Genomic DNA, 16,731 nt, shown 5'->3' on the forward strand with positions numbered 1-16,731 from the left:
AATGCTATGTCGGGGTGGTGTGATTGGAGATTTGACAGTATCTTTTTTGGCTTAATTAAATTGGCCAAGCCATTCACATTAAGTGGCAATATCGATAGTGGGCATGTCAGGGTGTTCAGGGAGGTCATCCTTATTAGTTAAGTGTGTAGATCAGTCCATATTAGTGTTTGGGGGTGGTGTCTCAATAAAAGAGACTTTCGAAAAAAGAAAAGGTGGGACAGAGAAAATAATTAGTCAGAAAGAGGAGGTTTGGTCCCTAAGGGGTTAGAAACATAGAGTGAAACTAACTGTGTGACCCTAATACAGAGAAGGGTACTAACCTACCCATCTGACTTTAGTAATGGAATGCGTGCCTATTGGCCTTGGTTAGATATGGTCTATTTCCTCATCAAAGCATCCAATGATGCAGCCCATAGCTTGTCAATGGCCCTACACCCTCGCCCTAGTCCCAGTTTTTTCCGGAGTTTTATATAACATGAACGTGACCCGAAGGTATTAGGTATCAGAGCACTTTACATGAACATCAGTTATGTTGCACATTCATTTTTGTTAGGCATGGAGAGATTAAGTGATTTTCCTAGAATCACAGGATGTTGAGTATCATTGCAGAGACTCGAACCCGGTTCCCCAGATTTGAGATTGTCCGCCCAAGCCCATTAGGCCACATCCTCTCCGCAGTTATCAACAAGCAGCGAAAATCAGTCTACGCAGGCCATGAGTCCCAAGTAGCCCAACAAGAACATACATGAGAAAAGAAAACGGAGGAGTTGGGTTATAAACTACAAGGTAGTAGCCAAGGACATCCATTCTCCACTACTCTCAGATAAAATTTGGTTCCAAATTCACAGCCTACCATGTGGATGGAAGCCTCACACTGCCAGCACTGAGGATTTGCAAGTGTGGAGCACTACATGACTAACCCTGGGCGTAGTTCACGTAGTAGCGCTACGCATAGCTACGCGAAGTGCACTTCGCACTATGCAAGCTACACGAACTGCGTAGTGCAGTAGGGAAAATGCTGTTCGCACTGATTGCACAGTGCCGGATGCTTGTACGCACTGTGCAATCATTGCAAACGGCATCTTGCACAGCGCAAACGGTCATTTTCTGCCGCTCAAGTAGATTTGTACTCGAGTTGCAGCTTTCTCAACGCGGACTAGTAGTTTCTCATTGCGAGCAGTCGCGAGCATAAGCGACCACTCGCAATGAGAATCCTGACCTCCCCACATTGAGAATTTCGCCGGGAGGTATATTTTCCACGCTCGCGAACGACAACTTGATGTTGCTGATCGCGAACGAGGAAAAAGTCTTGCCGGGATGGTGATTGTGCTCGCTCGCAGTCGCCAACTTGACGTTGAGGGCCCCGAGCGGCCAAAAAAAGCCCGCTACGCGTTTTTGCACAGTGCTACGTGCAATTCGCATAGAGAGTAGTAGTGCATACTACGCACGCCCTGCAAGCGTAGCGTAGTCTTACGCCCAGGGTTATATGTGACAATGTGTAGACAACAAACTGCATTTCTCAGCATGACACAAACTGTCATATAGTTTGGTGTTGCAGCGGTCATCTGGGCATTTTGGTATAAGTTCGCTCGGATATATGATGTTACAACACATACTATTACAACGCATACCGTTAAAACGCATCTTTTACAACGCAAATACTATTACAACGCATGTTTTTACAACGAGTACTATTACAACGCAAAATAGTACTTAATTAGGAAAAATACCATTACAACGCAACATATAACAACGTGTACCATTACAACGCATATATATAAATATATATATATATATTTTTTTTTTCCTTTGTAAAATAAAACCTGGCACGGGATGCAGGGAAAATAGGGGTTTTGGGTGGGTAAGTGTATTAAAAATCGGTATGAAAAACTACAATTTTTTAACAAATTACAATTAATTATTTATTAAATTATTACTCGAGTATTAAAAACACATATATAAATATATATTTTTTTCCTTTGTAAAATAAAACCTGGCACGGGATGCAGGGAAAATAGGGGTTTTGGGTGGGTAAGTGTATTAAAAATCGGTATGAAAAACTACCATTTTTTACCGAATTCCAATTAATTATTTATTAAATTATTACTCGAGTATTAAAAAACAAATATATAAATATATATATTTTTTCAATTGCAAAATAAAACCTGGCACGGGATGCAGGGAAAATAGGGGTTTTGGGTGGGAAAGTGTATTAAAAATCGGCAAGAAAAACTACCATATTATTACGATTGCCATTTAATTATTTATTTAATTATTACTCGAGTATAACATTTTTTACTCGAGTACTTACATTAATACTCCGATTGATAAAAATGATATAATTTTACTTAATTACATTTTTTAAAACTAAAATAAACACACCTTTATTAATATACACGATATGTAATTTTCCCGATATAACAAATAGATATATAGGATTCATGGACGCCATTTTGAGAAGGTATCACTATATTTAGTCCTACTATTATTTCAATGAATAAATACCACAACACATTAGCCAAAACGGATAACATAACGCTATATAAAGTACTTATAATTAATTTTTAAATTATACGTTCTCAGAGAAATAAATTTAAAATTAAAAACCAATTCTAGCGCATATTTTTACAAATTAAATTGAGTTCCTAAACCAAACTTATAAATAGTAGCCAGACACCATTTTGAAATTAGTTGATCCTCAAGTACCCGAGAGAGCAGACGTGAAATCTCATTCTGTGACCTTTTCACCCTGTCATCCCAGTTAGACTAACTGAGCTACTTAATGGAACGATTTACAACGATTTACAAGTAAGTAACGTTTACCGAAAACGTTAACTAAATAAATATTTTTCATTTTAAATGAATGTAGAACATAATATTATTAACTATGTTTATTATTTAAAATATAATTAAATGTGGCGAAAATATTACTGGGAATTAATAAACATAAAGTAAAAAGAATTACATTTCATAAAAATACGTCCAATTTATATTGTCACATAGAATTAAATAAATTATATTCCAAAATAAAACGTCATTTTATTTAAATACGATAAAAATAAATTAATATTTATTCATTATATTTCTCTTAGAATTCACTTCAAAACTGCAGAAAACGAGAGACCTAAATATTACATTTTTTTTTAAAAAACCACCCGTTTTTCAAAGTTCGAAGAAGGTACATAATCATTATTCATTAAATAACTTTGTTATTCATTATTTTAAAAAGGTCGCATTACAAATAAACATTGAAATTTTTTTCGACAGAATTATTACTTCTAAAATACATCTCGGATCATACCTGCCCCCAAAAAAATTTTCGACATCCTTTTAAAAGGTAATAAACATATTTTCGTGTCAAACTAAATACTGCATTTTGATTCGAAAAAACATGTACTTGAAACGGAAAATATTGAGATTATTTTTATTATGTTTCAGATAAAAACACCAATTCTTGAAAAAAAATAAGAAAGAAACTGTAAACTGTGAAGAAACGTATATCAAAACCATCATATAAAAAGGTATATTTGAAATATCGTTTTAAAATATATGTTATATATGAGAAATCCATTTACATAGTCAAAAGATGTAATTTACTATTTTAACTCCGATTAAATGCTGCAGTAGGAAAAGTGCAGGATAATCCAGAGGTGGAAATTACTATTCCAACTCCAGGTAAGTGTAGCAGTAGTTAAAGAGCTGGAAAATCTAGAGGTATAAATAAATAGTATTCCAACTCCATTTAAGTGCAGCAGTACAAAAACTGCTAGAGAATACACAGGTTTAAATTACTATTCCAACTCCTGGTAAGTGCAGCAGTAGGAAAAGTGTAGTATAATCCACAGGTACAAATTACTATTCCTACTATGTGTAACTGCTGCCGTAGGAAAAGTGCAGAAAAATGTCGAAATGTAAATTACGATTCCTGCTCCAAGTAAATGCAACTGTAGAAAAAGTGCAGGATAGTGTAAAGGTTTAATTTACTATCCCAAGTCCTTGTAAGTGCTGCAGTAGGGAAAGTGCTGGAAAATCAACAGGTGTAAATTACTATTCCAACTCCAGGTAAGTGCAACAGTAGGGAAAGTGCTGGATAGTTAAGAAACATGTTAAATAATATATCAACTCCTGGTAAGTGCTGCAGTAGGGAAAGTGCAGGATAATGTAGAGGTGTAAATTAATTTTCCAACTCCATGCAAGTGCAGCAGTAGGGAAAATGCTGGATAATCCACTAGTGTAAATTACTATTCCAACTCCAGGTAAGTGCAACAGTAGGGAAAGTGCTGGATAGTTAAGAAACATGTTAAATAATATTCCAACTCCTGGTAAGTACTGAAGTAGGGAAAGTGCAGGATAGTCTACAAGTGTCAATTACTATTCCAACTCCCGGTAAATGCTGTAATGGAGAAAGTGAAGGATAGTCTAGAGGTGATAGTTACTATTCCAAGTCCTTGTAAGTGCAGCAGTAGGGAAAGTGCTGGATAATACACAGGTATAAATTACTATTCAAAGTCCCTGTAAGTCCAGCAGTAGAGAAAGTGCAGGATAGTCTACAAGTGTGAATTACTATTCAAACTCCAGGTAAGTGCTGCAATGTAGAAAGTGCAGGATAGTCTAGAGGTTTAATTTACTATTCGAACTCCATGTAAGTGCAGCAGTAGGGAAAATGCTGGATAATCCACAGGTATAAATTACTATTCCGACTCTGGGTAAGTGCTGCAGTGGGAAAAGTGCAGGATAGTTTACAAGTGTGAATTACTATTGAAACTCCAGGTAAGTGCTGTAATGGAGAAAGTGCAGGATAGTGTACAGGTAAAAATTACTATTCCAAGACCTTGTAAGTGCAGCAGTAGGGAAAGTGCTTTATAATACACAATTGTAAATTACTATTCAAAGTCCCTGTAAGTGCTGCAGTAGGGAAAGTGCAGGATAGTCTACAAGTGTCAATTACTATTCCAACTCCAGGTAAATGCTTTAATGGAGAAAGTGCAGGATAGTCTAGAGGTGATAATTACTATTCCAAGTCCTTGTAAGTGCAGCAGTAGGGAAAGTGCTGGATAATACACATGTGTAAATTACTATCCCAAGTCCCTGTAAGTGCTGCATTAGAGAAAGTGCAGGATAGTCTACAAGTGTGAATTACTATTCCAACTCCAGGTAAGTGCTGCAATGGAGAAAGTGCAGGATAGTCTAGAGGTTTAATTTACTATTCCAACTCCATGTAAGTGCAACTGTAGAAAAAGTGCAGGATAGTGTAAAGGTTTAATTTACTATTCCAAATCCTTGTAAGTGCTGCAGTAGGAAAATTGCTGGATAATCTACAGGTGTAAATTACTATTCCAACTCCAGGTAGGTGCAACAGTAGGGAAAGTGCTGGATAGTTAAGAAACATATTAAATAATATTTCAACTCCTGGTAAGTGCTGCAGTAGGGAAAATGCAGGATAATGTAGAGGTGTAAATTAATTTTCCAACTCCTTGTAAGTGCTACAGTAGGGAAAGTGCTGGATAATCCACTAGTGTAAATTACTATTCCAACTCCAGGTAAGTGCAACAGTAGGACAAGTGCTGGATAGTTAAGAAACATGTTAAATAATATTCCAACTCCTGGTAAGTACTGCAGTAGGGAAAGTGCAGGATGATCTAGAGGTGTAATTTACTATTCGAACTCCAAATAATTGCAGCAGTAGGAAAATTGCTGGATAGTCCACAGGTGTAAATTACTATTCCAAATCCAAATAAGTGCAACAGTAGGGAAAGTGCTGGATAGTTAAGAAACATGTTAAATAATATTCCAACTCCTGGTAAGTGCTGCAGTAGGAAAAGTGCAGGATGATCTAGAGGTGTAAATTACTATTCCAACTTCATGTAAGTGCAGCAGTAGGAAAAGTGCTGTATAATCCACAGGTACAAATTACTATTCCGACTCTGGGTAAGTGCTACAGTAAGCAACATGCAGAGAAAATGCAAAAGTGTGCATTATTTCTATATCTCTTGAATTAAGTAACATTTAAACTGTAACGAAATAAAAAGTCACTTTCCTCACAAATTATAACTCACGCATTTTTTACCATACATTTCTTTTTAAAGGACACTACCCTAGAAGAACTTCAAAAAGATCAAATAAAACTAACTAAAAGATCAAAAACCTATTTCAGAAAAGAAAACATCCAAATCGAAAAGTAAGTAAAAATCAGTTTGCATTATACACATATGAATAAAGCATAAACACAAAAGAATGCAGGATAGTGTAAATAAACTGATAGGTATTCCAACTCCAGGTAAGTGTAGCAATGGAGAAAGTGCAGGATATTGTACAGGTGAAAATTTATTGTCCAACTCCATGCAAGTGCAGCAGTACAGAAAGTGCTGGATAATACACAGGTATACATTACTATTCTAACTCCTAGTAAATGCAGCAGTAGGGAAAGTGCTAATAAACTAGAGGTGTAAATTATTAGTATTCCAACTCCTTATAAGTGCACCAGTAGAGAAAGTGCTTGAACACACACAGGTGTAAATTACTATTCCTACTCCAAATAATTGCAGCAGTAGGGAAAGTGCTAGATAATACACAGATGTAAATTACTATTCTAACTCCTAGTAAATGCAGCAGTAGAGAAAGTGCTGACAAAGTAGAGGTGTAAATTATTACTATTCCAACTCCATATAAGTTCAGCAGTAGAGAAAGTGCTGGAACACACACAGGTGTAAATTACTATTCCGACTCTGGGTAAGTGCTGCAGTAGGGAAAGTGGAGGATAGTCCACAGGTGTAAATTACTAATCCATCTCCAAGTAAGTGCAACAGTAGGGAAAGTGCTGGATAGTTAAGAAACATGTTAAATAATATTCCAACTCCCGGTAAGTGCTGCAGTAGGGAAAGTGCAGCATACTCTAGAGGTATAAATTACTATTCCAACTCCATGTAAGTTCAGCAGTAGTGAAAATGCTGGAAAATCCATAGGTGTAAATTACTATTCCGACTCCAGGTAAGTACAACAATACAGAAAGTACAGTTAAAGTGCAAAAGTGTGCCTTATTTCTATATCTCTTGAATTAAAAAACATTTAAACTTTAAAGAATTAAAAAGTCACTGTCCTCACAAATTATAAGTCACACATTTTTTACCATACATTTCTTTTTAAAAGACTCTACCCTTGAAGATCTTCAAAAAGATCAAATAAAACCAACCAAAAGTCCAGTAACCCATTTCAACGAAGAAAACATCCAAATCGAAAAGTAAGTGAAAAACAGTTTTCATTATACACATATGAATAAAGCATAAACAGAAAATAAATGCTAGATAGTGTAAATATACTAATACGTAATCCAACTCCAGGTAAGTGCAGCAATGGAGAAAGTGCAGGATAGTGTACAGGTGAAAAATACTATTCCAAGTCCTTGTAAGTGCAGCAGTAGAGAAAGTGCTGGATAATACACAGAAGTAAATTACTATTCTAACTCCTGGTAAATGCTGCAGTAGTGAAAGTGCTGACAAACTAGAGGTGTAAATTTTTAGTATTCCAACTCCATATAAGTGCAGCAGTAGAGAAAGTGCTGGAACACACACAGGTGTAAATTACTATTCCGACTCTGGGTAAGTGCTGCAGTAGGGAAAGTGGAGGATAGTCCACAGGTGTAAATTACTAATCCATCTCCAGGTAAGTGCAACAGTAGGGAAAGTGCTGGATAGTTAAGAAACATGTTAAATAATATTCCAACTCCTTGTAAGTGCTGCAGTAGGGAAAGTGCAGGATAATCTAGAGGTATAAATTACTATTCCAACTCCATGTAAGTGCAGCAGTAGGGAAAAAGCTGGAACATCCACAGGTGTAAATTACTATTACGACTCTGAGTAAGTGCAGCTGTAAGGAAAGTGCAAAAGTGTGTCTTATTTCTATATCTCTTGAATTAAAAAGCATTTAAACTGTAACGAATTAAAAAGTCACTTTTCACACAAATTATAACTCACACATTTTTTACCATACATTTCTTTTTAAAGGACACTACCCTAGAAGAACTTCAAAAACATCAAATAAAACCAACTAAAAGTCCAGGAACCCATTTCAACGAAGAAAACGTCCAAAGCGAAAAGTAAGTGAAAAGCAGTTTTCATTATACACATATGAATAAAGCATAAACAGAAAATAAATGCAGGATAGTGTAAATGTACTGATAGGTATTCCAACTCCAGGTAAGTGTAGCAATGGAGAAAGTGCAGTATATTGTACAGGTGAAAATTACTATTCCAACTCCAAGTAATTGCAGCAGTAGGGAAAGTGCTGGATAATACACAGATGTAAATTACTATTCTAACTCCTAGTAAATGCAGCAGTAGAGAAAGTGCTGAGAAAGTAGAGGTGTAAATTATTAGTATTCCAACTCCATATAAGTGCAGCAGTAGAGAAAGTGCTGGAAAACACACAGGTGTAAATTACTATTCCTACTCTACATAAGTGCTGCAGTAGGGAAAGTGGAGGATAGTCCACAGGTGTAAATTACTAAACCATCTCCAGGTAAGTGCAACAGTAGGTAAAGTGCTGGATAGTTAAGAAAAATGTTAAATAATATTCCAACTCCTGGTAAGTGCTACAGTAGGGAAAGTGCAGGATAATCTAGAGGTGTAAATTACTATTCCAACTCCATGTAAGTGCAGCAGTAGGGAAAAAGCTGGAAAATCCACAGGTGTAAATTAGTATTACGACTCTGAGTAAGTGCAGCAGTAGGGAAAGTGCAGAGAAAGTGCAAAAGTGTGCCTTATTTCTATATCTCTTGAATTAAAAAGCATTTATACTGTAACGAATTAAAAAGTCACTTTGCACACAAATTATAACTCACACATTTTTTACCATACATTTCTTTTTAAAGGACACTACCCTAGAAGAACTTCAAAAAGTTCAAATAAAACCAACTAAAACTTCAAGAACACATTTCAGCAAAGAAAACATACAAATCGAAAAGTAAGTGAAAAACAGTTTTCATTATACACATATAAATAAAGCATGAACACAAAAAAATACTAGATAGTGTAAAGGTACTGATACGTATTCCAACTCCAGGTAAGTGCTACAATAGCGAAAGTACAGTATAGTGTACAGGTGATAATTACTATTCCAAGTCCTTGTAAGTGCAGCAGTAAGGAAAGTGCTGGATAATCCACAGGTATAAATTACTATTCAAAGTCCCTGTAAGTGCAGCAGTTGAGAAACTGAAGGATAGTCTACAAGTGTCAATTACTATTTCAACTCCAGGTAAATGCTGTAATGGAGAAAGTGCAGGATAGTCTAGAGGTGATAATTACTATTCCAAGTCCTTGTAAGTGCAGCAGTAGGGAAAGTGCTGGATAATACACAGGTATAAATTACTATTCAAAGTCCCTGTAAGTGCAGCAGTAGAGAAAGTGCAGGATAGTCTACAAGTGTGAATTACTATTCAAACTCCAGGTAAGTGCTGCAATGGAGAAAGTGCAGGATAGTCTAGAGGTTTAATTTACTATTCCAACTCTATGTAAGTGCGGCAGTAGGGAAAATGCTGGATAATCCACAGGTATAAATTACTATTCCGACTCTGGGTAAGTGCTGCAGTGGGAAAAGTGCAGGATACTTTACAAGTGTGAATTACTATTGAAACTCCAGGTAAGTGCTGTAATGGAGAAAGTGCAGGATAGTGTACAGGTAAAAATTACTATTCCAAGTCCTTGTAAGTGCAGCAGTAGGGAAAGTGCTGAATAATCCACAGGTGTAAATTACTATTCTAACTCCCTGTAAGTGCTGCAGTAGAGAAAGTGCAGGATAGTTTACAAGTGTGAATTACTATTCAAACTCCAGGTAAGTGCTGTAATGGAGAAAGTGCAGGATAGTGTACAGGTAAAAATTACTATTCCAACTCCCGGTAAATGCTGTAATGGAGAAAGTGCAGGATAGTATACAGGTGATAATTACTATTCCAAGTCCTTGTAAGTGCAGCAGTAGGGAAAGTGCTGGATAATACACAGGTGTAAATTACTATTCTAACTCCCTGTTAGTCCAACAGTAGGAAAAGTGCAGGATAGTTTACAAGTGTGAATTACTATTCAAACTCCAGGTAAGTGGTGCAATGGAGAAAGTGCAGGATAATCTAGAATTTTTATTTAGTTTTCCAACTCAATGTAAGTACAGCAGTAAGGAAAGTGCAGGATAATATAGAGTTAAACAATAATAATACTGTAGCAATATAAAAATTACATACAAATCTTAATGATAAATTTTAATATTCCAATACTTAATATTTTTTTTCTTTCTTTTCAGAAAATGTCTACACATCCAACTGCAAAATATATCGCTTCCAGGAATGGAAAACAATTACTTAATCACGCAGGTTACATTTATTGTAAGGATAGGTTAAGTAATCCACGGATTCATTGGAGATGCGTGCAATACCATACAACTCGTTGCAGCGGCAGAGCGGTTACGGTCAATGATATTATTGTAAGAACAACTGACCATAACCACTCTGCCTCTGCAATGGAAGTTGATGTTAGAGAAACTGTTAATGAAATGAAAGCTATTGCAAGCACCTCCAATGAATCCACAGGATCTATTTTGAGACAGGTTGCACAACATGTCCCTACTCATGTTGCTAGTAATATTCCAAATATTCATAATTTGCGTAGAATTATACAACGTCAAAAGCAGGCAAGTAATACTCAAGTAAACACACCACATACTTTTTCTGATATCAATATTCCTCAAGAACTTACTATTTCTTTTTCTAATGAACCTTTCCTCCTGCATGATAACGAAAACCCTCTAAAGCGTATATTAATTTTTAGTACTCCACGTAACCTTGTAAAGCTTGAAACTAGTGAAATTTGGATGATGGATGGGACGTTTAAAAGCACGCCCCATCCATTCACTCAAATTTATACTATTCACGCAAAAATTAATAACAGTGTAATACCCCTAGTGTATAGTTTGCTGCCTGATAAGACTTCTGCAACTTACACAGAATTTTTAACTGTGATTAAATCAAAAACTAACCAAAGTCCTAGGAAAATAATAATGGATTTTGAATTGAGCATGATCAATGTGATCACCAAAATGTACACGGATACCCAAATTCAAGGGTGTTTTTTCCACTTTTCCCAGGCATTCTGGCGTAAATTACAAAAAACACCCTTAGTTACAGAATACTCAACAGACAGCAAACTTCAAGTAGAATTAAAAAAATTAACATCTCTTTGTTTTGTCCCTCCCGAAAGTGTAGACGAGTACTACACTGCTATTACAGAATCTGATTATTATTTAACTAACGAAGATAAATTGGCACCAATTTTAAATTTTATGGAAGACACATGGATTGGACACCTAGGCAGATCGGGTCGCAGGAGGAAGCCACGTTTCCATGTGGAGTGGTGGAACTGTTATTCGAGTTGCCTACAGGGAGAGGCAAAAACAAATAATGCCATTGAGGGATGGCATAACTCCTTCAATGATTTAATTGGAAAACCCCACCCTAATTTCTATTCATTTCTTGAAACTTTGAAGAAGGAGCAAAGCTTTCAAGAAATGAGACTATCACAAACTCTCACAGGTAGTCTAAACTCACGGATTACTCAAAGAACTAAGGAAATGTCAGAACGACTATTGGCACTATTACAACAATTTTCGTTTTGTGTGGCTCTAGATTACCTTGAGAATCTTGCTAACATCCTATCTTTTTAAACTATTATTGACATTACTTTCCTGCTTTTACCCAAATTTACTATTTTTCTAATTTAAATAGGCAAAAAACATTTTTACTAAAACAAAAATTCTAAATTTAATGTTGGGTCACCTTTTTTTCCATTTTATTAATTTTTTACCAGACATTTTTGAATTAAACCCTTACATGATTATAATTTTTTTTAGTATTTTTTTAAAGTAAACATTTTGAGAAATAACAGAATAACTATTTCCTACATTCATTTTTTGACAGGATTATTGATTAATAGGAAATGACTTGTCAAATGAAAAAAATGCATTTTTATTAACTTTCAAAACTCTTCTTTCAAAACTACAACATAAAATTGTTGAATAAAATATATATGTAAAAAAATAGAGATATTTCCATGTTCCTAAATTAAGTTCAAAATCCTCAAACATTAGACATGAAAATAAATCATTCATATATGATTTTCTTTTGTTTTCTTCAAAAACCGAAAAAGAATCTGACCTTGTCATTATTAAAATCCAATCTAACCTCATTTTCAAAATCCAAATAAATAAACTCCAGCAAAAACTATAAATATACACTTCACCTTATTTGAAGAATAACCGTAAAAATTAATTCTGCCTTTAAGTATTTTAAAGCAAACAAAATGTACTCTCCGAATCTTTTGCTTTAATTATTTCAATTAAAAGACAAAGCAGAATGTGAAACCAAATTATAAAAATAAAAATGAATTGCAACCAATGTAACCAATCATAAGATCACTTATTCGCAAATAATCCAAACAATAGAATCTCCAACAAAGACATTTTTTTTCAAAAAAGCACGAAGAAAACATTGGAAATATCACTATTAACAATCGTATAATATTATATCAACAATTACATGCAACTAACTTTCTCAAACTCCATATTTCCAAACTTTATTTTCTCTCAAAAATGCATTTTATTTCATTGCATACATAAATATATGTTTTTGTATATTAAATACAATATAAAACAGTTTTCATTCATTGAATCGAACAAATTAATTCTTAAATCTAATTACCGATCTTCCCCACGCCCTCCGACCCAACATAGGCATATTCTAATAATACGAGTAGCGACATGTTGTTTTAATAACATTTTTTTAAATTCGAGCAACCTCTACTTAACTTATCCTTACAATAAATGTTAATCTTTTTATGATTTACATTATTATTTAATATTTAAATGGTTTTCCTACCTGATCGTAGATTAGCGTCCTGCTGCTTCCTGCTGCTTCCTGCTCCGGTTCTCCACAAAATGGCCGATGACGCTCGTGTATACGTAAAGACGTCAGGATATGCTGCAACAATAAACAAAGGACTACTGTACATTTATATTTAAGACATTTTTACAATAAAGTTATTTTTTATATATTATTACATGTATATGAAAAATGTACAAAAATATACATTAAATTTAAAAAAAACTGAAGTTTATTTTAATATATTTCTTGAATAAAAAAATAAAATTATTACTTTATAATTCACTGTTTTTTCGTTTTTATTTAATTAATACATTGTATATAATCATTACTAATTTCATCTAAAAATTGTACTTTCTTGTCTTACCTGTATTCTTCTTTCTTTTCCGTTATTTTCCATGTCTTTCCTTTGCTTTACTTTGCTTTAATTCCGGACCGCTATACATATCTCAAGGTATCATGAAAATAAATGAAGGACAAATGTATCCATTGAAATCAATGTAAAACCGTGGGAACAATAACATTATAATAAGTTTTTCACAAATGTAAACATTTACTTTTTTTTAAAATATAATCTTAATTAATATTAAAGTCTTTCTTTCATACCCAATATTTTTTTATTTAAATAAAAACTCATATCTTTTTAATTAAATAATATTATTAATATTAAACTCTATAATACCAAACGTAATACTTAAATGAAATATACATAAATCATATAAAATATCACACATACATAAAATAAATAAACATATTTTAAATGTATTAATAATACATACAATATATTAATTAAATAAATTTCAATTTTTTTTGATAATTATATAATACACAACTTAATACTCAAATTAATTATTTTGAAGCTTAATTAAATAAAACTCCACTAAATAAATTATTATTAATTATTAAAATAATTTTTCATATTTCACATAACTATAATAAATCTCAATTAACAATTATCATATTAATTAATAATAACAATAAATTTAAATTATAAATACATTAACATACTTATTTTATTTTATTTTAATTTATTTTTACTTTTTTAAATTAATTAATTAATTCTTCAAAACCCAAATTAATACTTTTATACCCAAATTAATACTCATAATACTTATAAAAACATTAAATTGTAGAAATATATTTTACCTATTTCTAATACTTCTATAATACCCAAATTAATAATCAAATATAAATATTAATATATAATAATATAATTATACATTTAAAATATAAATATAAATACTCAAATTAATATTTTTTTAAAAAATAAAACTTTAAAATCTATATTACTTTAATACATTAATATACAAATTACTGTATTATTTACTAATAAATAATTTTTAACAATAAATAGACATATATATTACTAAACCACATACTCAATATTAATTACTAAAAACAAACATAATTTTAAATAATAAATTTTATTATATTTTAAAATAATAATAAAAAAATAATAATATAAAGATATATATATATATATATATATATATGCGTTGTAAAAGTACCTGCGTTGTAACAGTACCTGCGTTGTAACAGTATAAGTTGTAAATGTATGCGTTGTAATAGTACCTGCGTTGTAAAAGATGCGTTGTAACAGTACTGCGTTGTAAAAAATGCGTTGTAACAGGTGCATACCAGTTCGCTCGTGACCCATCACATCTTGTTATGCAGATCTAGAAATTCTTTTGCAAAGAACAGTTGCTACCTTGGAATTGTTTGAAGGACATTTACAATACAGAGAAGTATTTCTGAAAGTTGAGTTTTATTTTTGAAGCAAACTTTGAACTGTTTGAACGTTTCATATGAACTCTCCTAAAAACTGTAGGATTGTTGTTGCACTTGAGGTTTGTCCTGTGATGGAAGAAGAAGTACTATGTTCCCACACTATAAGTACGTCAAGCGTATTAGAGTTCTGTCATGTTGACCTGAGATCTAAGATGGGAATCGCTGAATTAATGTTTGCTAATTACCTAGCATTGACACTATAGATAAGTAGGTGAACATATCTTAACGAAGATTGCGGTCAGTGTACAGTCAAGGAGAGATTTTTTGGTAAATATACATTTAATATAGTCATTTTGTGCATGTTTCGTGTACTTAAAGCATCATCTAGAAGGAATGCTTCTATGTTCCACTATGTCAAAGGCCATAGAGGTTCATGCCGTGTCTAGGACTGAAGCTAAACTGGAGCAGTGAGAGGCCCTGATGTGTGTCTAGAGAATTTTGCAGTTGGTCAGTGGCAACCGCCTCTATTAGTTTAGCAAATATTAAAAAACTGGTAATAGGTTAGTAATTCTGAGAAGGCTGATATATAAGTTTTTCTTTTCTTCATTAATGGTACTACCAAACATTCCTTCCAGAAGGTTAGGATCAAACAAACTGAGTTAAGGGATGGGTAATAAATTGATAGTCCGAGAGGTATCTTTACAAATAGAAATAGAAGAGAAGTTCTCAGAAGGCATTGTGGGCCAAGGATTAGCTGTAACTAAAATTTGACTAATAAGAAAGCCTTTTGAGGTTTGTAAAGCGACTCCATTTATTTTCAGGATTCATAAAATGTATTGACATATGAATGTATTATTAAAACAATCGTTGGTTTGTATACATATTGAAAACGCCGTCAGGGCAGAATTTCTATTGACAAAATAGGTTTTTGCACTGTTCAACATTCCTTTTTTTAAGTTCAGAAAGAGTTTATTGAACAATAAGAGGTGTCAAATCAATGTACATAGGTAATATAGAAAAGAAACAAAAACATTCTAAAAAAGCATTGCATCAATAACAAGAATTAGACTGGCTGTTAAGAAATAAATGAGGCTATACAATAAAAGAATGAAAAGGCAACAGTAATAAAATCTATTAAAAGGTAAAGTATTTAGGAACAATAAGGTCAATCAGGGAGGTTTTGAGACTTCTTGCTGAATGGGTGCTAAATGAAATGACTGTTTAGCACAAGCATCGAGGTGTAATGTTATAGGAAGCCATAAATTGGTGTGTTTCATTGCCATATGAAGAGGAAAAACAAAGGCAGTATCTAGCCTATGGTTATGACAAACATTATACCACCATGCTTTGAAAGAGATATTTGTAAAATTCTTCCAATTAACAGTAATTTGTTGGAATGCAACCGCTATCACTAAATCAATGATTCGCACATCAAAAGTAACATGATCCCAACAAGGAGAAAGACTGCCTAAAAAAATGTGGGTAAAAGATAAAGGAATGTGAGTGTGAAAGAATGAAACAGCTGTGCTCTCGCTACTACATTTGAGGTGTCATATTCAGTGTGAGTGTGAAAGATATCATTGACTTGGGACCAAATTTGTGTCCAGAAATCATGAATGACATTGCAAGAAAAGAGCATATGGAATAGAGTTGCATTGGGTGAAGAACAGGATCAACAGAGATCAGGGACAGAAGAGAATTTCTTGCTAAGCAAATGTGGTGCAAAAAGAAGCCTATTGTAGATGAAAAATAGTGTCTGTGTTACAGTGGCGGATCTAGAGGATTTGCGAATCTTGGTCCACAACTTGTCCCATAAAGGAATGGGCCAAGAGGTGGCAAAGTCGCATTCCCATTGTTCTTCAACCTTAGACTTTGGACGAGGAGAAGGTATGGCACGAAGGAATGTGTAAATGAAAGAGGCTTTGGAAGGGGCAGTTAATAAGGAGTGTAGTTGTGAGACGAGGTTAGGAGATGTAGACCGATTGTGAGAATGCTGGATCTGGGACTAAGTAGACATAACCGCTTCTTTAAGTGTGAGATATTTACGGGCAAAGGAAGCGGGAAGATTAAAATATTGGCGTAGTGTTGAA

The sequence above is a fragment of the Lissotriton vulgaris genome, chromosome 6 (genome assembly GCF_964263255.1).
Source record: "Lissotriton vulgaris chromosome 6, aLisVul1.2, whole genome shotgun sequence".
NCBI lineage: Eukaryota > Metazoa > Chordata > Amphibia > Caudata > Salamandridae > Lissotriton > Lissotriton vulgaris.